Below are 9,155 nucleotides of genomic sequence, written 5' to 3' on the forward strand. Positions count from 1 at the left end.
TTATTATGTCAAGTGTCGAACGTCATTTGTTCCTACTACTATACCTTCTAATTATATTGTTGAGACCTTTGTCAAATCGATAAACTATGATATTTTATAACAATAAATAAAAATAATAACATTACTATTCCTTTACACAAGATTATTTTATAGTGAATGAGGTGCGATATTCGTCAAGAACTATAAAAAAAATATAATTTAAAAAAAAGTAGATATACACATATTGCATTGAAAAAAGTACTTGCGTTTTTTTCAATATAATATTCAGAAACTATTAATTATATCATTGGATTACATTTTTTCAATTTAGGAACGTAGCATATGTGTTATAGCATTGATTTTATAATATATATGTTACCGGTAATGTGTTGAGTATAAGCATTCTATAGAATCCTTTGTATCATTTGGCAATGTAATAAATTATAATGTTATTTTAAATAATGCCTAGCATTTTTATATAATGTCAATGCTGTTAGGTAAAGTAAGAATTTAAAATAGTATTTAATCAAAAAATGTTTATAATTTTAGTTTATTTATTGCAGCATACAGTTCGCATAGTTGTAAGAGAACTACATCACTCCGAATTATATTTTTATATTTTAATGAAAGTTTAGAAATCATTCTGTCACGGCCACCATGACCAATATAATCATGTGTAGCTTTTAAAATTGCATATAGTTCGCCATCATTAACGTAAAATAATACTTTGCCTTCTCCATTTATAGGAAAAATTAATTTCCTAATGTTATGTAAAAATAAAATATCGTATCTAATAAAAACCAATAATAAAGAAAGTAAGAAAATTTACAAATTGTCAATAAAATTGTAATATATACTAATAATTTAGTAAAAATAGATAAATACCTTTGAAGCATCCAATAATCGCATGACGTTTTTTTTTTCTTCTGACCATTTTTAAGAAGAGACTCTTCATATAATATTTCATCGTATTTCTCATTTGATAGAAAAACAGTATTTTTTGAACTTTTTTTGGTTTTATTTAATTCGGTATAAAACCGTTCCGACATCTTTGTATAACAAAAAAATCAAATAACACTGAATTGAAACTTGGATTTGATTAAATCCATCACATATTTATCTCTTAATCAGTTATATTATAACATTATTTTACCTATTTTCACCAAATGGCCTGAAAACGAACTTATCTGTAATATCTTATACGATATATATCGTATATGATTCTCGATACATTGTCTGCTTGAGGTTTGATATTCTATAGAATACCTAGACATTATATAAATTTTATACTTTTCTTGCTCATTTTTGGAATTCTATAGAATGCCGAGCTCAACACTTTGCCGGTAACATATATATATATATATATATATATACTAGCTGACCCGACACACGTTGTTTTGTCATATAAATTATTTCTAGAGAATATTTTGTTTGAAAAAAATAACTAATTTAATATAAGTGTGTAAGGATGTGGTATATAAGTGGAAGAGGTATGGAATACTGTAATCGGTGACGAAATATAAAAATGAAAAAATATCAAACATTTATTTTTTGATAATTTATTAAAATTAATCCTTTAAATTTATATATATCACTAATTATGACAATATTAGTAAAAAACAATATCAAATCCTTAATGCAACAGAGTACAATATTTTTTGTTATCTCATCTTTCGCCAACATAAACAAACTGGATCGTTCGAGAGCACGCCACGTATTTAATTGTTTGTGTGAAAAACATGATTTTGATTGAATCGCAAGTATTGAAATCGTTTCCTCTTTATCTTTACATATATGTCGACCATGAATTGTTGACAAAGCTCACGACATCATAGAATAACGTTGTTCTGATCGCGTCTAATCATCAACCGATATGCATAATAATCCTTAAATCATTCTTATTTGTTTTGGCACCTGTTGTGGAATCTTGTTTTTTATATTTATGTAAACACACGTCATTTAATACCAAAAATAAAATTAATAGTTTCATTTAATAATTCATTTTCAATTGCGCAGTTATCAACCGGATTAAAAATTATTAAATTAAACTACGATTTATTAAACAATATCACTTTTCCAAAATTTTTTTTTCGTAAAAACCTTCTCCTGGCAATTACGAACAATTAAAATAAATTTGAGCTAAATCGGTCCAGCCGTTCTCAATTGATGAAATTTTATACATTTTTGGCTCCATTTATATATATATATATATATATAAATATGTATATTATAAAATCAATGGTTGTAGTCAGGCCCGACTCAAGGGGTAGTCCACATAGCCCACGCTATGGCGGCATTTAAAATTTTTATACTAGAAAAAATTTAAAAAAAAAATTACAATTCCCAATTAATTTCAAATGATATGTTGTAAAAAATAAGACTATAAATTGTTTTATTTTATTTAAATTAATAGTGGTTTACTTATCTATAAATGTTATGATCTAATAAAATTTTTAAGCACTATAAAGATGTGATATCCTAAATAAATGCTAAGTAGTTTTACTTAGTTTCAATAATTTATTTATTTAGCGAGGAATTACTTCATACGTTAAGTACAATATAAGATGAATAAAATAGTTGGACATTAGAACATAATAAATTAAAAATATTATGTTGGACTTTTCTGTACTAGTCAAAATAATTCCTTGGCAATTTTACAGTGTTCGTAGGTAAGTCAATTCGTTCATTTTTCAATATGTCCATGAAATGGAAACACTACCTTTGACTTGATTTTTTTAGAAGATTGTCGAGACAACAGTTTTTTTGGTGAATTTATTTTATCATTAGTTTCTTAATAATAGGAAATTTATTTTTTTATTCAATAAGTACATTTCTTTATTTTAAATTATCTTTTTGTATATTCTAATTGGTATATTTTAAACTACTATAAGCTTATAGTAATAATATACTAATATACTAATAACTTAAAGTTAAAGAAGCGAAAATGCGTTATATAAGTGGCAAGTGGTCAGTTAAACGCGAGGTACGAACACAGTTAACTATAACAACTATATAGTGGTGTAACAGGATGGGAAAGAGCCTTGGGGCAGTAAATAAATTAAGCCCCTTAATTCTATCTATAGGAAAAACCACATTATACATTATATTGTTGTTTAAAATATAAATACCTCTATAAAACCATTAATGAAAATAATAAACAGATAATTAATTGATACTCAAAATAAAAAGGAAATCCATTTAATTACTAAAACAAATTTTAAATATTAATATTTTATCATTATTAATTTATTAATTCTATCTAATCAAATAAAATAAAGTCTATCAAATGAAATTTATAATCTTTTACAAGCTTTAATATTAGCAAAAGGATCTATTCCTTCATTTAAATCCAATTTTGAAGCTGCCTTGTTTTCAACTGCAATCAATGATAAATATTTGAGTTGATCATGTCTGGTACTGTTTCTAAGATAATTTTTGATTATTTTTAGTTTGCTGAAGGATCTTTTAGCTCCTGGTAAAGTTACAGGAATGGTATAAAATAGTAAAATTGCCACGAACACTTCAGTTATATCATATTCCATCGTTCCAAATTTAGTTATTATATTCCTGCATAACTGGTAAACATTACACATGTAAGTTAATTTTGTCAGTTAATTCAGGAAAAGTAAGATGGTAAACATTGAGAAACTGGAGCGAACATTTGGTCCTATTACATTCGAATACTTGCTTTAAAATTGATCACATTTTAGCAACAGAGTTCTTTCGTCAATGCTACGTAATATTTTTGGAGTTAAAAAATCAAATATTTTGCTGACTTTACGCATACCAATAAAACACGTATTTAATTGAGTGATAATTATGTCCAATATATTATTAAAAATGGTTATTTTAAATATCTCTTTTCTGTTACCAAATCGGTGATCAGAAGCTAATTCGTCAAAATGTTTTTTTAATTTTGCTTTGCCGTTTTACTTGAAAATAAAGATCAATATCATATTTTCTTGCCTTATTGTAAAATGATTCAAAGTCATTTCTGTACATTTTCAATTTGTCTTTAGTCTGCTCTAAAACGTTACTTGCTTGAACTAAATTGATATCAACTTTTTGTAAAATTTTGGATGCTTAATTTATGTTGTTTAAAACATGGTACATGAATTCACAAAACAACACAAATTTAAATTTAAAATTTTTTTTTTTAATATTATCTGCTTCATTGCGTTTATCGACATTTTTTGAGCTAAGAGCTATTTCAGATAGAAATTTAATAATATCAAAAAACCTGAGTTTAACTGCAGTTATTTGTATTTACCCTATTAGACCATCTTGTCGAATTTAATTTTTTCAAAGTGACTTCAGAATCGCTTGTAAATTTTGATAAAAAATCCCAGCGTTTAATGCTATTTCCAAAAAAGTTATACAGCTCTTGCAAAGTTGTAAAAAAACGCTGTATTTCCATACAACCACGAACAGCATCGTTTATAACTAAATTTAAATTAAACTGACACAATGTACATACTCAGCGTTTGGTTGAATATACTTAATATGATTTTGTACGCTATTATACCTACCTCTCATTACACTTGCTCCATCATAACCTTTGCCTATACACTTTATTAAATCAAGATTTTTATGGAAAATAATGTAATCACCTGTTTAACTAAATCCACTATGCTTAGTGACAGCATAAAAATCAAGAAATACTTCTTTTACTTTTATATCGACTGGCTGCCTATTTTCAGACCTGGATATTGCTGCGTACTTTACAACAATGCTCAACTGATCTACTTTTGCTATATCTTGCGTGGTATCCATAATAATAGTGAAAAATGGCGATGATTTAATGTTTTCCAACAAATGGCCCCCAAGTGTATTACCTACCTATACACTCAATCATTTCACTTTGAACAGTTGGACTGAGATATCTCGTTGATCCTATAAATAAAAATAACGGCAGTTAATTAAAATAATTAATATTTAAAAATATTTTATTACCTTTTGGCATTACCAAAACGTGATTTAGGACTTGATCATATCTGAAGACAAGTTGTATAACTGATAAAAAACTTCCGTGATATCCTTCTAGACTTAAATCCTCTCGATGACCTCTTAATGCCAAAGAATTAGTTGCAAGAGTAGGTAATTATAATATCAAATAACCTTTGAAGAACCATTCTCCAAAATAATGCTTCTTTACGAATTTGATTTTCAAGTCCTTGACAATATTTATATTTTTTTGCCACCTTTCGTATACAACACATGCCTCAATATGGTTTTTCGATAAAAACAATTTTCCTTAATTCTTTCTGATAAGTGTTTCCAGTCTCGAAGACCCGTATACCAAGTACTTCTTTGCAAAGAAAACAACCAACACGGTTGACAATAGGCTAGCAATGGGGAATAACACAGTCAAAAACGGTTAACTGGTCCATATTTAGTTTGAAAAATATAATATGATTCAGAAAAACTCCAGTTGTCCTTTGAGAACAAGAGGGTTTTTTGGAAATGGTCCCATATCAAAAATAAGTCGTTTTTCAGTATAATTTAATTTTTTGTTTATAAAATTACCCAAGTCATTGGACATTATAAATAATTCGGTGAATGCAGAGATCAAAGGTTCTTTTGCTGCGGGTGTTGTTAATTTTTCATTCGATTCTGTAATCATGATCTTACTATCATGAGATGAGTCAACATTTTACGTTTTGTTATTAACAGTACTTATATCACATTTAGTATTAGTTAAAAATGTATCCATTTTCGGCAACTATTGTTTCATTTCTTCTCTTTGTTATCTCTGTTTTCGCTTAAAGGCACCACTGGTTTTATTTTTTATATCCATAATTTTAACTTTATCTTTAATACACTACTTTATGACAACGTTAAAAGTTATTGAATTAATACAATTTTAGCGTACGCACTGCGCTACGAACACGATAACGTTACGCTGATGACTAAATAGTAAATATTATGCTACGTGAACATAATTATATAATAATATGTTTTATAATATACTTAATAGTGCCTAAATCATATATAATTACCTATCCAGTGTCGGCCTAGCACACCAATTGGTCTTTAAAGGCCTGTGGATCAGTTTTTTCAAGGGGCCCCCAAAAAATCTACATGACATTTTATTGAAATAACATATTAAGATACTTCTATAAATATACTTTACATTTTTACCAATATGGATCCAAGGGAGGATACAAGGGGATCAATGGAGGCAATTGCCTCCCCCCGTTTCACAAAAAAAAGTGTCATATATTCCAACAAAGTATTTTTTTGAAATAGATGACCTTTTTTTAATTGATAACTAACAAATTGCCCAATCCTCGTCTAGTACCACTGTATCCACCCTTATATGGATCATAATAAACAATTTAGTTAACTCATGAGCTAACTTATTAAATGTAAAAGCAATTTTACAACTAATTATTTTTGAAATAATAAGAATTCTTTAAATAATAAAACACAATTTTTATATAAGTAATTTTTTTTAGATGAATTAGCTATGGTCTCAATCAGTTGTTTAGTATCAATAGCCATATTTTTTTCTATAGTTATCAACATTAATGGGGAAGATGATTTTGGTGTAATGTTGAGCGAAGTGTCGTTTTTATACATCTAAGCTTTGAAAATACCCTTTCACAAGTTGTTTGTGTTGATGGCAATAACAATGCAAACTTATAAATGATAAATAAATTTAACTGGCATAATTCTCGTACTACCGAAAATGCACAGTGAATATGATTGTTGCATTTAATGCAATTAATTGATTTTGATATTTCATCATTATCTTCATCACTTCCACTTACATCTTTATTGTTTAAAAATAACTTTTTTTCAGTATCACAATCGGTAGTATATTTAGGTATTTGTGGAATAAAGTTTTTATACTGACTGGAAAATTGTTTCAATTCTATTAAGATTACTTGATGATTCAATCCAGACATCTTACATAAAGCACTCAAAGTTGATATAGGCATTATTTTAATGTTGTTAAATACTGCAACATTTCTGGGGTCCAACCAGTTCAAGTCTTTTAATAAATTTTCATTTTTCATGAACGTGACTCAATACTATTTTGAATAGTATCTATAATTAAAAAAGTATCATATATTAATACATACTCGTAATTTCTTTTTTTAAGGCAGCATTCATACTCCATGTTTGTAAATAATTAATAGTTTTCGTTTGTAAATAAATAGATACCGGAGTTGTGGCTGAATAAATATCAAGCAATAAATTAGATGTACATCTAATTTCAAATCTTGACCAATTACTAATTAATGATTAAGCAATGAATTTGGATTGTATATTGAAATTGCCATGACAAACATTTAGAATATTTCAAAAAACAGTTCAACTTTATTACTACAAGTTCTTTTTTAGGTTGGTCTTAATCTGAATCATATTTTGACAAGCTGTTTTTTTAACTTTTTTTTGAAAAAAATGAATTAAAGGCATTCGACTGTCTTTTCATTTTTAATTTAATAATTTAATATGTACTTTAGTAATATATTAAATTTACACTATCACACAATTGACACACATCCACAGTTAAAAAAAAAATAATATTATTTTATTACTCATTTTATTATAATATAAATAATAATAGACATTGGTGTTCAGGACCGGCCCAAGCAAAAATAGTACACTAGGCAAAATCAAATTTTGTCACCTCCCTATTTTTTATGTGACATATCTACCTTAAAAAAAATTTTATTTTATGGATAAAATTATATGTAAAAAGACTTAAAAATTATTTCTATTACTATTGCTCAAAACTCATCACTACCGCGACTATCGGATATATGGTTATTTATATTTTTTGAATAATTGAAAACGCCAAGCGTAGGCCGTAATATAAAGTAATATAATAACTTTAGACAATATTATTTTATTATATAGGTAAGTGTCTTTCACGAATGAATTAATTTAAATATTTTTCTTATAGAACACCAATAGAACTAAAAAAATGTTCGATTCAATTTTGAAAATGCCGCCCCTACTAAAGTGCCCCTCTAGGCAGGTGCCTAGCTCGCCTATACCTTGAGCCGGCCTTATTGGTGTTTTACTGTTACTCAACGTTTACAGTAATATGATATTCGAAAATAGTTAATACCTTATACCACTGAATAGGTAGAATAATATAATGATACATTGTTTGTCGACGTCGTCAATAAGCAATTTCCTGGGAAAATAAACTAAGTTTTGCTTTAATACTATAAATAGTCAAAAACAAGACCCAATATATATAGTATAATAAAGTTATTATAGTAATAATATGTCAACCATTGTACTCATATACATTATACGTATTTATGTATGTAATATTTGCATGATCACTGAATCCAATAGCGTGGTACTGGGGCCCTTGCAGGTTCTGGTAAGTAGGGTCCTCGTGGCTCTGTCTGAGCCCATTGTTTTTAAGAAGAAAGATAAAACCTAACTTAACTTGTAATAGCGCAATTAATCCAAAAAACCTCCTCCAACTTGTTAGACAGTTGTTACTTTTCTTGACAATTGAATAGTTCCGCTGTATAAGGGCCTATGTCGGATTTTGTCAAAAATTTTTTTTATGGAACAATGTGTATATATCATATGTAGAATGAGTTTCTATGATTTTTAGTACTAAAAGAAACCACAAGAAGCCACAAGAATCGCCTATATGTACAGAAATGACGTATTTTACTTTCAGAAGTAAAAGGGCCTAGGTATGTCATATAGACGCGGCGTCATTTTTTTGTTATCATTCGTACTTAATCATTTAATTATACCTATTATAACCAAAATATGTTATAACATATAATATCTGAAATTATTTCTTTTCTTATTCAATAAACAAACATGATACACCTACATGTGTAACAACAGGTTTTTATTTTCAAGTTTTACAATGGAAGAAGAGCCTACGTAACTCTAAAAGACATTGTAATTAATAATATTAAGTTAAACATTGTTTTTCAGTGCTCCTGAAAAGTTGAGAAATCTGACATAGGTCCTTATTCAGAGGAATCAATCAATTGTACAATTATGCACTGCTCATTCTTTAGGTAATGGGCAAGCATCTGAGTATTGATTCGATTTTAAATTTCTTCCCCCCAAAGAAAAATACTATCTGATTTAAAATAATCCTCATGATTAATCATTCTATAACTTGGGGAAGGGCACCCTGAAAAACCTCAGATCAAAAATGGCGATGTGAGTCGAAACAG

Source organism: Sipha flava, unplaced genomic scaffold, assembly GCF_003268045.1.
Source record: "Sipha flava isolate LNK unplaced genomic scaffold, YSA_version1 236_pilon_pilon, whole genome shotgun sequence".
In the NCBI taxonomy this organism is placed as follows: Eukaryota; Metazoa; Arthropoda; class Insecta; order Hemiptera; family Aphididae; genus Sipha; species Sipha flava.